The sequence below is a fragment of the Arvicanthis niloticus genome, chromosome X (assembly GCF_011762505.2).
Source record: "Arvicanthis niloticus isolate mArvNil1 chromosome X, mArvNil1.pat.X, whole genome shotgun sequence".
Taxonomy (NCBI): Eukaryota; Metazoa; Chordata; class Mammalia; order Rodentia; family Muridae; genus Arvicanthis; species Arvicanthis niloticus.
Genome location: NC_047679.1, coordinates 58,345,347 through 58,360,813, shown reverse-complemented (window position 1 = coordinate 58,360,813; position 15,467 = coordinate 58,345,347). Strand labels below are relative to the sequence as shown.

Genomic DNA, 15,467 nt, shown 5'->3' with positions numbered 1-15,467 from the left:
AATTTCAAATACCTGACTATAAAAATAACAGTAAAATGACATCTGTTATCTTGATTTAATCATTTCATATTTTATATATGTATTAAAATGTAATACTCCATAAATGTATGCAACTATCATTGGTCAATTAAAATAATATTGTTTTGGAAAAAAGAAAACCTAAGCTAGACACTGTGTTGCACACTTTTAAATCCCAGCACTTGAGAGGCAGAGGCAAATAGATCTATGAGTTTGAGGCCAGCCTGGTCAGCAGATCGAGTTCTGGGACAGCCAAGGCTATACAGAGAAACCCTACATCTTTAAACACCTGAACCCCCGCCCCCCGCCAAGGGAAAAAAATACTCCTTATGATCTTCTGCTATACTCATAGCCGATGCAGAGACCCACAGTCAGACATTAGGCAGAGTCCAGGGAATCTTGTAGAAGAGTGGGGGAAAGACTGTAGGAGGCAGAGGGGTTCAAGGACACCACAACAATATGACCCAAAGAATCAACTAACCAGGGCTCATAAGGGCTCATAGAGACAGAACCGACAACCTGTATGGTTATAACCTAGGCCCTCTCAATATATGCTATGGTTGCATAGTTTTGTGTTCTTGTAGGATTCCTAACCATGGAACAGGGGGTATCTGACTTTTTTGTCTCATCCAGGCTTGATATGAGGGTTTGTGCCCAGTCTTATTGTAACTGGTTATACCATGTTTGATTGATATTCCCTAGGAAGCTTGCTCTTTTCTGAAAGAAAATGGAGGAGTGGATCTATGGGAGAGGAGAGTTAGGGGGAAGGACTTGGAGGAGTAGAGGGAGGGGACACTGTGGTCAGGATGTAATAGATGAGATAATAATAATAATAATAATAATAATAATAATAATAATAATAATATCAACAACAACGTATTAGCTAAGATGAAAGTATTTACCAGTACTGTTAAAATGGCATTCACTAAGGTAACACTATCTAGTAGATGTTCACCGATGAACGGAACAGTCTTGTTAATTCCTCCTTGTCCATAGTTAGCCTCTAATTGGTAGTCGCTTGAAGCACAGGCCATACTGACACTTGAATAGTCAGATAATAAGAAATGATACCCCTATGATAGACTACATTCTTTAGTTCTCAGCCTTAGCAAGTGGTGTGGAATATGCATCACTTTTACTAGTCAGAAAGGTTTACTGATTTTTTAATATAAAAATTTATTTATTTTTATTTTATGTCCTTGAGTTTTTGCCTGAATGGTTTGCATATGTGGCTGGTTCCTGAGGAGGCCAGAAGAGGGCGCTGGTCCCCTGTAACTGGAAGTAAGGACTGTTGAAAACTGCCATATTGGTGCTTGGGAGCTTCCTCTGGAAAAAGAGCCAGTAAGTAATCTTAACTGTTAAGCCATCTCTCCAGCTCCAGTTAACTGATTTCTACCTGATAGTGACTATCAGTAATACAAACATTGTCAAAAGAGGCCACCTCCTAGCTGAGACAATCCATTCGAATAACTGGAAAGGGAATAATTTCATTGACAACAATCAGGACACGCATATCTCTAAATGAAACTAGGCCAGTTTTATTGCTAAGCAGACAGTCACTTTTATTATCTTTTTCCCAAGCATGTGGCTTCCTAAAAGCATTCATTTAAATTATGAATACTTGCTGTGATTAGGGATGATTGGATATGTATGTTCAATAGACATAACCAGTGTTGTCTATTTTGGAACCCAAACAACTATTTTGATGTGGGATAAAGAGGGGGGACGTCTGCTAGGGAGGCTTACTTCAGCTACCACTAGTCCCTTAAGTACTGAAGCAAGGGTCCACTAGCATAAAGTAGAGGCAGGCATGAAGTTAAGACTTTCTGAAATAGAAACCTGCTATTACATTCTAACTCAAAAAAGCATTGGAGTTTGCCTACTGGTTTAACTGGTGTCATCTAAGTGAGTTCCTCTTTGCCCCCCAGAGCCCTCTGTTACCCCCTTTCCAACTCCAGGCTCACAAGTAAGCAGAGCCTTGGCTGTGAATGGTTTGTTTGGCTTAAGAGTGGGACAGTACATTGTTTGCAGTAACTGTGATTTGTACCAAACAGGGTATTATTTATCAAAACTAACAGGCAACATTTGACTGTGAGTTCACTTCTCATAAGTTTTTATTAAATTCAGAGCAGGCACAACCCACTGAATTGTCTTCAGGTTAGCCATCAATACTAGTATAGAAGACTTCTATTCATCAGAACCCTCATGAGAAAAAAAAACGGATGGGCTGAATTCAGCCTCCTTTGGACTTTCCACATGCTCATGCTACATCACACAATCCAACCTAGTCGACTGAGGAAACTTTGACTTTAGCTAGCAATTTATATGGGCAGTTTGAACAGTCTCTTATGAGGCCTTATATAAGATAGCAAGCCTCCAGACTTAAACATCACATCAACTGAACCCACAGAAGTAGAAAGTGGAAGGGTGGTTAGGCAGGGGTCAGGCAGTAAGGGGGGCTGGAGAAAGGATGGATGATGACACACAATTGCAGCTAGATAAAAGGAGTAAGTTCAAGGGATCTATCATACAACATGATAACCACTGTTAATAACAATATACTGCAATCTTGAAAAATTAGGAGAGGGAAATGGAGAGGGAGATATCTCACTGTGAATACCAAATTGTTCCTTTTCAGCTCCAGTTTTTGAAACTTGTTCCTAACTAGATGCATGTCATACAGCTCCTTTTACCTTAATTCCATATTTAAGTACTTATTAAAAAAACTGAGCAAGTTCTAGGACTGCAGACATTATCATGCCTGATATTTTAAAAAATGTTTTAAAATAGCTTGGACACACACGGACACACACGAGAGAGGGGGGAGGGGAGGAGGGAGGGCGAGAGAAAGGGTATAAATTATCTTCATTATGATCATGACGATATTCTGCTGCCTTTTCCTACAGAGGACAGCAATTTTCTTCTGCCAACCCCTCCCCTCTGGTTTTCCACACCAAGCCTAAGATCTTACCTTAGTTCCACACAGTAAAAAGTCCTGGTAAAAAGCAGTCTATATAACAAAGCCCAGCATGCAACTGGTAGTTTGGATCTGTGCTGATGGATGGTCATCTCTGTGGAGTCCTCAGAGGGACAGAAATAAAACTTATCTTTGGTCAATTTCAGGCTTGACAGATGCAATGAAGGCTCAGTATTCCCTGGAAGAAGGATGAGATCGATGCCATCTGGAACAGCAAACTTTAGTGTAGCCAACTACAGGTTAACTCTTTACAAAGGTACCTACTCCAGTTAAACTTAGGAAACTGGACTCAGCTTTATTTTGTGATATTTGGCACTGCATACATGGGGATGAGAATTTCCTCTCCTCTCAGAGAGACTCAAGGAGTCAGTGCAATTGCAGGGAGATTCTCTCGTCATAGTCCATTATGGAGTCAGCAGGCAAGCCACTCCTGGTTGAGAGGCAGGCATTCTCTATCCTGTTCAGGCCCACTCCATACCTAGTATGAAACCTAGGCAGGCTTACTAACTCCCCTCTTAAGACAGTCACCTCAAACCAATTCCAATTGTGTGAGTGTTTGCAAAACATGGTGCTACTAACTTGCCAGGTTCATGAGGCACAAGGGGAGACTAGAGTATGTAACAGCACAGAACATACATATCTAACTAATGTGTACACATCCCAAAATGTAAGTCCCAATCACTTATCATTTCTGCTAAATATTTTCCTTTTGACCAGATGAACTCCTTATCATGACCCAACTTTCTGCTGTTTTCTTTCCTACTTGTTTCAGTAATGTGTAAGGGAGAGAAAAGATAACCACGAGGTGGCAGTAGCACACAACAAACTTCATGTTAGCAACATGGACACGTCTTCATGTTGACAGTGGGAAATTACTGGGTTAAAGGGGGTGTGGGCTGTCTCAACATGGAACCTTCCAGGGGCTATAGGTGAAAGATAACAGAAGGGAACTAACCCAAAAGAAAGGGAACAAAGTATCTTCACGGGGAGAAGAGAATCAGAGTAAGATGAAAGATCAGACTTACATGTCTAGGTGATGCTTAGAAGCATGAGGGAATCTCCGGAGGCCAGTAGTAGCTTGGAGTCTTCTAGCCCAGGGCTTATCTTACTTTGGGTTAGCAAATGTTCAGTACAGTTTCATAGTGGATATACAATGCATAATGCCCAGATAACTAAAAATCTATTGGAAATATACATATCTGTGTTTGGAATTATCAGGCTTTAAAAGCTTACCCCACAACTAACACTGTTTTTGAGCTAATGGATTCTAACCTCTTCTGAATAAGTAAATAACATACAACCAATATGCAGAAGCAACATCTTTAACTCAGTTTATAAAGCATTAAGAGTTAGAAAGGGAAATGGAGATAAAATGTTCTAAGGTCTTCACATCTTCCTATCTGGGAAGAAGTAAAAGGAACGATTTAAATTAATAAGTCAATAATACACAATAATAAGTATAAAGATGAGGCTGTATTTCTGTTATGTGTATAATATTTCATGTTTTTTAAAAATTAGAGGTTTAAAACAACCATTTTATAAGCTCTCTATTCCGTGGGCATGAGTAACCGGGGATAGGACAAATTGTTTTTAGACATGGTCAGGCTGCAATTACTCTACTATATATGATATCTTTGAGGAAATTACTCAATCTACAAAGGACTACATGGGATAAGCCAGCAAGGGTCACATATATGGCAATGTAGATACACTAAGTGATGACTCCTCAGCTATTTTCTGGGTTACTCTGAGCATCATTAGGTTGCTCTGTCAGGATCATCAGTATCTTATATAGTGACTGACTTCCCCTGGAACAAAACAGAAACTTCAAGATTTAACACTGGACTCCCTGGTTGGGCCTCAGTGGGAGACGATGTGTGTGCCTAGTCCCGCTAGGACTAAATGTCCCAGGGTGGGATGGTACACAAGAGGGGGACAACCCCCTTCTCTAAAGAGAAGGGGAGGGGTAATTGAGGAAGGAATTTGTGAGGGGGGACTGGGAAGGGGGTTTTAATTAGCATGTAAAGTGAATAAAAATATAAATTATTAAAAAAAAAGACTAAGCCATAATATTTTTTACTATGCTTTTTTCCCCTAACAAAGACAACATAGATTAAAGGAGTAAAGGAGACTCTCCTCCTCCTCTTCTTCCTCCTCCACCTCATCCTCATCCTTTTATAGTGTTGCATATTGAATCTAGGATTTCAACATGAATCTAGGATTTCAACATGCTTAGGCAACCGTTCTGTCACTGAGCCATATCCCTGGATCCATGAAAATGTTTGTCCTGAGAAATACTGTTTGCCTTCACAATCAAACTTCCACTCAACCCATAACCAAGTTAATAATATGCTTTGAGAGCACTTATAACTATGTACACATTCTGCTTACACACTATGTATCCAACCTGTTCAGAATTAATTGACCTCTAAAAAAACACTACAACCAATCTTACCATGCTTTCAACACCCTGATGTACCATGTTCCCTATTTTTCCTTTGTGAGCCATTCAGACCCCTGACTTGGAACAATGTATGTGTACACAACATGTGGTGGCTAGCCTTAAGACCATTCGATTGAAAACGACCCTCACAAAACATCAAGAAAAATGCTGAAATCAACAGATAGACATTGACTGATAACATGTTTCTGGCTCTTTGTGCTATTCTGAGTCAATAGGACCCCAAACTAATTTCCTCCCTTGTGAAACTCATATTTATAGTTTCATATTCATAAACAGAGAGGACAGCCTTTGTTCAAGAGTTCAGATCAGTGGAGAGAGCGGAACACTCCTGAACAAATCCTGCCCACGTGGTTAACCTATACCAAGGGTCAGTGTTTCTGCTTTTGCATTGTGCCAGAACCCTTTTTTATTTTAAAAATTTTAAACAATCTTGCTAAGTTAACAAGGCCGATCTCGAACTTACTTTGTGGCCCAGGCAGGCCTTTTGTGATCCTCTTGTCTTAGTCCCCTGGGCAGCTGGGATTACTGCCCATGCCAGTTCAGACTCTTGAAGAATGGAGACACATGTGTGTAAATGGAGGGAATGAACTGGTAAAGGCCATCGCTAGAAGCTGAAATAAAAGCTGGTGCAAAGATGTATAAGAACTAATAGGAAGATAGTCAAATAATTGAAACAAAATTTTTAGAAAGGAGAATGCAAGAGGCAGAATGTGAGAGGGCAAGAAAGCAAGTAGTAAATTGAAATTTTCCAAGAGAAAAATCTAATGATTATATTAAACACAATTATGCTACAGACTACAATAAGACAGAGCAACGGCATAAATTAGAAAAATAAAAATGGGTGAAGAAGGGGCTGGCCTTCGAGCGACAGCGACACAAGATGACAGCCACCACAGGATTAGGAGTAAAAGTCCTTCGAAATTTCCGACTGTTGGAAGAGCTGGAAGAAGGCCAGAAAGGAGTCGGCGACGGCACAGTTAGCTGGGGACTGGAGGACAATGAGGACATGACACTTACAAGATGGACAGGCATGATAATTGGGCCTCCACGAACAATTTATGAAAACCAAATATACAGCCTTAAAGTAGAATGTGGGCCTAAGTACCCACAAGCACCCCTGTCTGTAAGATTTGTAACCAGAGTCAATGTGAGTGGCGTGAGCAGTTCCAATCGAGTGGTGGATCCCAGAGCCACGGCGGTGCTGGCAAAGTGGCAGAAAAGTCGTCCTGCAGGAGCTGCGGCGCCTGATGATGTCAAGAGAACATGAAGCTGCCACAGCTGCCAGAAGGACAGTGTTAGTCACCAAGGCCCCGCCTCTCCTCCCCATCCAACCCAAGTCTTCATTTTCTACAGTAGTAAATTTTCTAGATACACCCGTAGACCTCAAAGTACTGGAGAAGCCCCACTCAGACTTCATCCTGACACACTGTTCTGATACTAACTTCTTGTCCATTTGAGATGCCTGAGTTGTGCTGTGTAACATCATCTGTCAAGTGTAACCGCTGTCTGCCTGGTTGAACTTCTGGGATTTGAAATCGGTTTCCTTGGAGAGCGGTGGGCACAGCTAATGCAACTGTGAACAGATACGTCACACAATCACCTGCTGCTGGCACTTGGTGCGGGCCTGCCTTTGCCTGCCCTCTGCCACAGCTATGTGGTGGCCCTTAGAATAGATGGGAAGGCTTTAGGTAGCAGCCGAGGGACTGCTGGGCTTGGGGCGCTTTGGCTACACCCCTGCTTTCTTAAGTCTTAAGTGACGCCCCATCTAAGCCATAGTCCCCACTCCGACACTCTCAACCTCAGCCAAAGCTTAGATTGTAACTGTCTACTTCCTCTGAAATTGGCCGCAGGTGAGGAATTCAGGGCTTCCTGTCTCCCCATCTTTATCACGGGTGCTGCTTTCCCCCCCTCAACTCCCTTGTTGCCCATCACCACCCAACACTTGCTGTGGCCAGAAGTCATCAGATGAGGTTCTTAGAGCTTGGCCTCTTTCACTTAGCTCTGGGCCACCCTCGTTCACCTGCCACCAGCCTGGGAAGGGAGCTCCGGGTCCTTGGCCCTGCTACTACCATCAGTCCCCGAGCTTTGAGCTCAGGGCTAGAGGTGAACAGAGCAGTCACAAGGCGACTCAGACCGGCCAGCGCTCAGGGTCCTTGGTGGATATGCCTAGAGAAAGGCCATGCAGAAGTCCTAAGCGCACATAGTTGTGAGTTGGTTTCTTTCCCATAATCGCTTTGCTTTTACACATTAAAGAGGTTTGAACAGGGCTCTCGAGTCACCCTGGCACCCATCGGGTCTGATGAGGAGCCCGACAGCAGGCCCTGACCCTGCAGATGCAGGTGTCATTGTTACTCCTCAGACCCTGGGCAGGCAGGGACCCGCAGGGACCCGGAGGAGCTCTGTGGGAGGAGTTCTGTGTCACCACATTTGCAGATCTTTGCAGATCAGTGGGCCTGGCCTCCTGGCTCATTGCCACATTCCCCACTCTGTTCAGGACCACTAAATGTTAAAATGTGGATGCATACCGAAATAAAGGCAATTTGTTGTGTTGAAAAAAAAAAAAAGAAAGAAAGAAAGAAAGAAAGAAAGAAAGAAAGAAAGAAAGAAAGAAAGAAAGAAAAAGAAAATGTCACCTACAGGAAATATTATCTTAAATATAAGGTTATATAAATCTTAAAGGTACAGGGAGAGAAAAATATGTTATACAACACTAATAAAATTAAGCTTTTGTGGTAACAGTAACATTAGGTAACATGAGCTTATTTAAATAAACATTATATAAGGATACACAAAGACATATTATCATAAAATTGCCTCTGCACTATGAAGAAAGCAATTCTTATTCTGTATACATTTAGCAACATTACAGTACATTATATTAAGCAAAAGTTGACACAATACAGGGTAGCAGAATAGCATCATCTCAAATATGTCTACATCCTAATTACCAGGACCTCCAGATATACTATATTCCATGGAAAATAAAGAAATTAATGGAGTAGATAAAGTTAAGGGTGCTAATCACTTGGTCATAGCATATAAAGTTTATCCCAAAGGACCCAAGATAATCTCAAAAATAGAAGAGGGATGTAGAAGAGATAGCATGGCACTGAAGAATCCACTACAGTAAGCTGACTTTGATTCTTTCTGTGAGTTCCACTTTCAGTTTTCTGAGGATCATCCATGGTGATTTCCTAAGTGGTTTAATCACGTGCAGTATATAAGTGTTTCTCTTGTATTCTCACCATCATTAAAGTAAACATGTTAAACAAGAGAAGCTATACGAGCACATGTGTATGTCTAGAAAAAAAATAAATCTACAGAGGTTAAAAAAATTCTAATTGTTGCCTCAGAATGGGGTCGAGACAGAAATGGTTGTTGCCTCAGAATGGGGTCAAGAGAGAAATGGTGAGTGACTAATCCTAATGAGTAGAAGATTTAGTCTGGCTGTGATCAAATGAGATTTTGAATATTTCTAACACTCTATTGAACATTATATTAGATGTGCCAGCCAATGAAAGACGGGAGACATCTCATAAAACTAAAGGAGGGATGGAGAGATGGCTCAGCAGTTAAGAGCACTGACTGCTCTTCTGGAGGTCATGAGTTCAAATCTCAGCAACCACATGGTGGCTCACAACCATCTGTAACAGGATCTGATGCCCTCATATGGGTGTCTATAGTCAGCTACAGTGTACTTACATATAATAAATAAATAAATAAATAAATAAATAAATAAATAAATAAACCTACCTACCTTTGGGCTGGAGTGAGCAGGGCCAGGAGTGAGTGGGGGCTGAAGCAAAGGGAGAAGGGAAGGGGGGAAAAAGACTAAAGGCTAGAAACAACTGTTTTATTACTTGAGAATAAATGATTAGAGGACGCTATAAATTCACAGAAGCCAAAGTAAGGAGAATTTGTCAGGCAGAGTACTAGAGCAGAAAAGGCTACACAGAGAGAACTCCAAGAACAAGAGGGACTGATACAGGGCCCTACTCTGTGACCTGGAATTCATGATAATCCAACTGCATAAACCTCCCAAATGCTAGGATTCCAGTTGTGAACCCCATGCGTTTGCAATATGCTTCAATTATTCAGCTTAGCACTTATTAGTGCACCCATGTTGATTCTATTGGAAAAATAGAAAATAGAATAAAAAAATCTGGAAACCAATATAGGCACAAAACTGAGCAACCATCCAGAGTAGGAAATGTTGTTGGAAACTGTCTTAAGAAATCTAGAGGGGGTTTTCCCCCCCCTCAGAAGCAGGAAAGTTTTTTTTTCTAAAATAATTGTTACTCTACCTTCATCTAAAGAGGATTAAAAGTAAAGCCCAAAGAGATCAAACTGTTTTAAAATAAGTTAACTTAATATGAAAGCAAACCTCAATAGTATTTATAGGAATAACATTTTCAAACATCACGTTAAGTCCCTAGATGAAAATGAGTCCTTGCCCAAGTAGAAAGTAAATGTCAAAGCAGCATTATCAACTGGTTGAACTTTGAATGTGCATACACTGATCTCCCAAGTAAAGGTCGCAGGCATACGGCACAGAGTTTAGACACCAGTTCTGTCCAAACACTTGGTGAACAATAACTTATGTTGACACAGAGGCAACTCCAAGGAAACTAGACTAGAAATTTGAAGACAACTTGAGGGTAATGACAGAAACAATAAAACAAAAGACAAACAAACAAACAAACAAACAAAAACAATATAATAAAGCCTGGCAAAGAGAAGCCAGATAGTGCCAGAAAGACTACAGAATACATTATCAACCAAAAGAGCAGTGTAGTGAAGAGCAATTAAAAACAGCAATAATCCATAATGCTTGTCCTATAGTATTGAAAAGCACAAGTTTTTGAATTTTAAAGTATGGCAAATAGCCGGGCATGGTGGCGCACGCCTTTAATCCCAGCACTCAGGAGGCAGAGGCAGGGTGCAGGTCAGCCTGGTCTACAGAGCGAGTTCCAGGACGCCAGGACTGTTACACAGAGAAACTCTGTCTCAAAAAACAAATGAAAGAAAAAGTATGGCAAAAAAGACAAGTTATAATCTCTTCAGCAGGCACTGTCTAGAACCAAAGTAAAAGGTAAGGTGAATTCTAGAATTTAAAATATGTGTCCATATGCAAATAATCTACCCAAAACAGATAAACACACGGATTTAAACAACTGATTAATACTTATTATACCATTAATTCACATTTTTACGTCTAATTTTTATTTTATTATTTTTATTTTCTTGGTTGTATAGCTGTTTTAGTAAAGCCTGCTAGCACAAACTGCTTAGAAATTCAAGGCCTGACTAGGCTCTATGTGTGCTCAAGGCAAGCCTTGGCAACTCAGCGAGACTCTGTCTCATCACAGGAAGGAAAAGGAAGGTTTGGAATTAGTACAGTGGTTTGCTAGTGATCTTAAGAGAACTAGAACCTAACTTGGCTTTGTTCTTTCCAAACTTGAAAACAAGTTTTATTGGAGAAATGACCTGCTAAAGCTGCAGGCAAATTCCTTTCCCGATAACAGTTCTTAGAAACCTACTAGCTTCACAGACCCTCCAACTCCACACCAAGCAAACAGTCTTCGGACTGCTGTGGGCAGCACTGGCACTGATTTTAACCACTCTCTGAAACAAGCTTGCCTCCTCAGAAAGCAGGAGGGCTGCAAACCTCTTTAAATAAGTTATCTGCTTGAACATGGTTATTCTCTTCTTAGAAAATGCAGAGAGGTAACAAGTCTTAGCTGGCAGGCATGTGGCTCAGCAGCAGTTTTACAGGGAGTTTGTGGGCTTCTCAGTCAGCACATTGTTCATTTACTGTACTCACAAAATGAGAGCAGTAGCTGCAAGTGGGGAGGGAATTCTAGGGGGCAGGGAATCTGCTATAATCCCAGCCAGCCTCTTTTGCCTTGATGAAAAGTAAAACAAAAAAAGAACAATTTTATTAGAGTTTAAAAGAAAATACGCCACAGCAAACAAGCTGTAAATCTCAGCCGGTGTCCAGAGGAGAACAGAAGACTCGGCTATTAAAAACAATGAATTTGAGAAATTCTTAGGTAAATGGATGGAACTAGAAAATATCATCCTGAGTGACGTAACCCAATCACAAAAGAAGGCACATGGTATGCACTCACTGATAAGTTGATATTAGCCCAGAAGCTTGAAGTACCCAAGATACAACTCACAGACCACATGAAGCTCATGAAGAAGGAAGACCAAAGTGTGGGTGCTTCAGTCCTTCTTAGAAGGAGTAACAAAATACTCACAGGAGCAAATACAGAGACAAAGTATGGAACAGAGACTGAAGGAGGAGTCATATGGAGACTGCTCTACCTGGGTATCCATCCCATGTGCACTCACCAAAGGCAGATGCTGATGTGGATGTCAGGAAGTGAATATTGACAGGAGCCTGATATAGTTGTCCCCTTAGAGGTCTGCCAAAGCCTGACATATACAGAGCTGGATGCTCACAGCTAACCATTGAACTGATCATGGGGTTCACGATGGAGGAGTGAGAGAGAAGACTGAAGGAGCTGAGAGAGTTTGTGGCTCCATGGGGAGAGCAACAATACCAACCAACCAGAGCTCCCAGGGTCTAAACCACCAGCCTGGGAGCACACAGGGAGGGGCCCATGGCTTCAGCTGTGTATGTAGGAGAGGATGGCTTTGTCGGGCATAAGTGGGAGAGGAAGTCCTTAGTCCAGTGAAGGCTGGATGCCCCAGTGTGGGGGAAATCGTGGGTGGGGAGGTGGGAGGGTGGATGGGGGAATATCCTCATAGAAGCAGGAGGAGGGGGGAATGGTATAGAGGGTTCCTGGTTGGGTGGGTGGGGTGGGAATGGAGAAAGGGGATTACATCTGAAATGTAAATAAAATATCCAATAAAAAATTTTTTAAAAAAGATGAGTGGATTGGTATTGTAAATTATTTCCCTGCCAAAGAAAACTCCTGTAAGTTTCTGTATTTGATGGAGAAAATGATACTTTCCTAAAAAAAGTTTCTTTACTTTATAATTATTTTATTTATTTACATCCCAAATGTTGCCCCCCATCCTGCTTCTCCCTCCCAGAGTTCTTCACTCCCTCCCCTTCACCTCTGAGAGAGTGCCCTCCCCCCAGGCATCCACCTTCTCTGGAGCATCAAGTCTTTACAGAACTAGGCTTCTCCCACGGGGGCTAGACAAAGCAGTCAGTCCTCTGCTACATATGTGTTGGGGGCTTCAGACCAGCCTGTGTATGCTCTTTGGTTGGTGACTTATTCTCTGGGAGCTCCAAGGGCTCCAAGTTAGTTGACACTGTTGGTCTTCCTATGGGGTTGCCATCCCCTTCAGGTCCTTCAATCTGTCCCCTAACTCTTCCATAGTGGTCCCCGACCTCAAAAATATGGTTTCTTAGAAAACTTGGCTATAATACCATGTCTCGGTCATTTTATCTTGACTCAATCTTAGCCAAAAGGCCTAGGGTGATGAAACATCAAATCTTTAACATGTAGCAGGGACAAATGCAATACTGATTGGCTAGCAACCCAGGAAAAAAATGTCAGCACTCTCAAAGATCTTTACTTTCATCTTACCAGTAAATTTAAATTTACTTATTAATCAAAGCTTTACCCATGTCATGTTAAATAAAAGATATTTGGGCTAATTTATCCTTTCTACTTTATATGAGTACTCACTATAAACAAATTTGGTACCATGGAAATATACACTCACTTGTAGAGATAATAGGCATAGAATAGACAAAAAGCCCCAAAGATTTTATAGATTTCATTTAAATTTATCATTTGCCAGCTGAGAGCTTTTTTCCCCCTGAAAGGTCAGACTATTGAACTAATGATTTTCCATGGACCTCTAGGCAACCTTTACTGCTAAATCTTTACTCCCAATGTCATCCCTCTTTCAACAAGGCCACATCTCCTAATCCTTCCCAAACAGTTCTACCAACTAGGGGCCAACTATTTAAACATGTGAGCCAATATGGCTTATTCTCATTTAAACAGCCACTGAGGGGTTTATGTAAAAGCAAAAGGTCAAAGGTGAAGCTTATTGTGTATACTTAAGACAATATTGTTCCTTATTTTAAGAATAGGACTGGGCAGATGGCTCAGTCATCAAAAGTTTATACCTTTGGTGGTTTGAATAGCTCCATATGCTCATATATTTGAATACTTGGACCCAGTTGGTGAAATTATATAGGATTTCACCATATAGCAGAAGCCTATAGAAGAGATTTTCCCACTTTGCTGTAACTTGCCTATCTCATAGTTCCACTTATGTATACTGAAAAGTGTCTTCATTTATAATCTGAGTTTTGTGAGTTCATGAAAATGTTACCACATTGGAACATAGTATTTGAAATAACATAGATCTGTATTTCTGGGTCATGGGCAATCATATTTGGATCCAGGATAAACTAATTCATATTCCCTTTGAGCTGAGGATTTTTTTAAAAACCATTATACACTATTGTCTGACATCTTAGCTTTCTCTTCAGATTCCATATTTACTTTATACATACTTATCGCAGTCAGTTACTTTTCTATTGTGTGATAAAGCAACATGACCATGGCAACCTATGGACAGAAGTGTTTATTTGGGGTTTACAGTTCCAGAGTGATAAGAGTCCATCACCATTATGGCAAGAAGTATGGCAGCAGGCAGGCATGAGGACTAGAGCTGGAAAGTGAGAGCTGAGGGCTCACACCTTGAACCATACAAAGCCAGGAGACTCACTGGAAGGAGACCATAGCTTTTGAAATCTCAAAGTCCACCATCAGTGACATATGTCCTCCACTAAGGCCACACCTCTTCACCCGTCCCAAACAGTTCAACCAACTGGGGTATCTAGCATTTAAATGCCTGAGATTTATGTGGGGCATCTCTTTCAAACCACAAGGGACATTGACATATTTTATACTGAACAAAACAATAATCAGAATGTATTTTACCCAATAAAAAAGTGTGGGACCTGTAAAGGTAGAAGATGAAGAAAACACCTGAGCTTGTCTGATGACCATATGTGTACCATGATACACCCATTTACACACACACACACACACACACACACACACACACACACACACACATACACACATACATACACACAAACACACTTTCAGGAATCAATAAAAAAACAAATACCAATAACAAATCAGAACAAGTCAGTTTAAAAAAAATTATTATTATTATTATTTTTGAGACAGGGTTTCTCTGTATAGCCCTGGCTGTCCTGGAACTCACTGAGTAGACCAGGCTGGCCTCGAACTCAGAAATCCGCCTGCCTCTGCCTCCCAAGTGCTGGGATTAAAGGCGTGTGCCACCACCGCCCAGCTAAAAAAATTATTGACATTCTCTTGGTGTGGTGGTTTGAATGAGAATGACCCCCATAAGCTTTTATATTGAAATGTTTTATCCCCAATGAAAAGAACTGTTTTGGAAAGGATTAAGAAGTGTCTCCTTTTTGAAAGAAGTATGTCACTGGAGGAAGGCTTTGAAATTTTCAAAGCAGGCACTATTTTCAGTTAGCTCTCACTCCATATTTAAACCAGACTCAAGAATCAGGACTCCACAATTAATAATGACTGCCTCACTTTTGGAGGGTTAATAAAATTTCCCCACAAAACCAGCCATGGCATCTTTAAAGTTCATTTTTACTCTGTGTTTTTTAGTGTTTACCTGCATGTATGTTAGCGCATCATAGGCATGCATACCCCAAGGAGGCCAGAAGATGGTGTCATGCTCCCTGGACTTGGAGTTACAGACTGCTATTAGTTGCCATGTGGATGCTGGAAATGAAACCCAGGTCCTCTGCAAAAGCAGCAAGTGCTCTTTTTGAGCCATGTCTTCAGTCCCTTTGTGTAGCCTTTCAAATTAGGCAGCTATATAAATGAGGATATCACATTGAGGTTATTAGAGTGGTTAAAGTTGAAATTAATCAACAATACTAGATGTTAGTGAGAATATTGATCAAACTGAATTCTGATAAACTGTTGTGGACGGGAATACGGTACAAAA

The 15,467-nt window shown here is 41.0% G+C and overlaps 1 pseudogene across 1 annotated transcript; it reads left to right on the top strand.

The window, feature by feature from the left end:
* The first annotated feature begins 1,175 nt into the window (after positions 1-1,175).
* Positions 1,176-7,975, top strand: LOC143435580 (ubiquitin-conjugating enzyme E2 variant 1 pseudogene; annotated as a pseudogene). Its single transcript, XR_013106029.1, has 2 exons — positions 1,176-1,359; positions 3,142-7,975. The product of XR_013106029.1 is annotated as a ubiquitin-conjugating enzyme E2 variant 1 pseudogene (transcript).
* Positions 7,976-15,467: the final 7,492 nt, after the last annotated feature.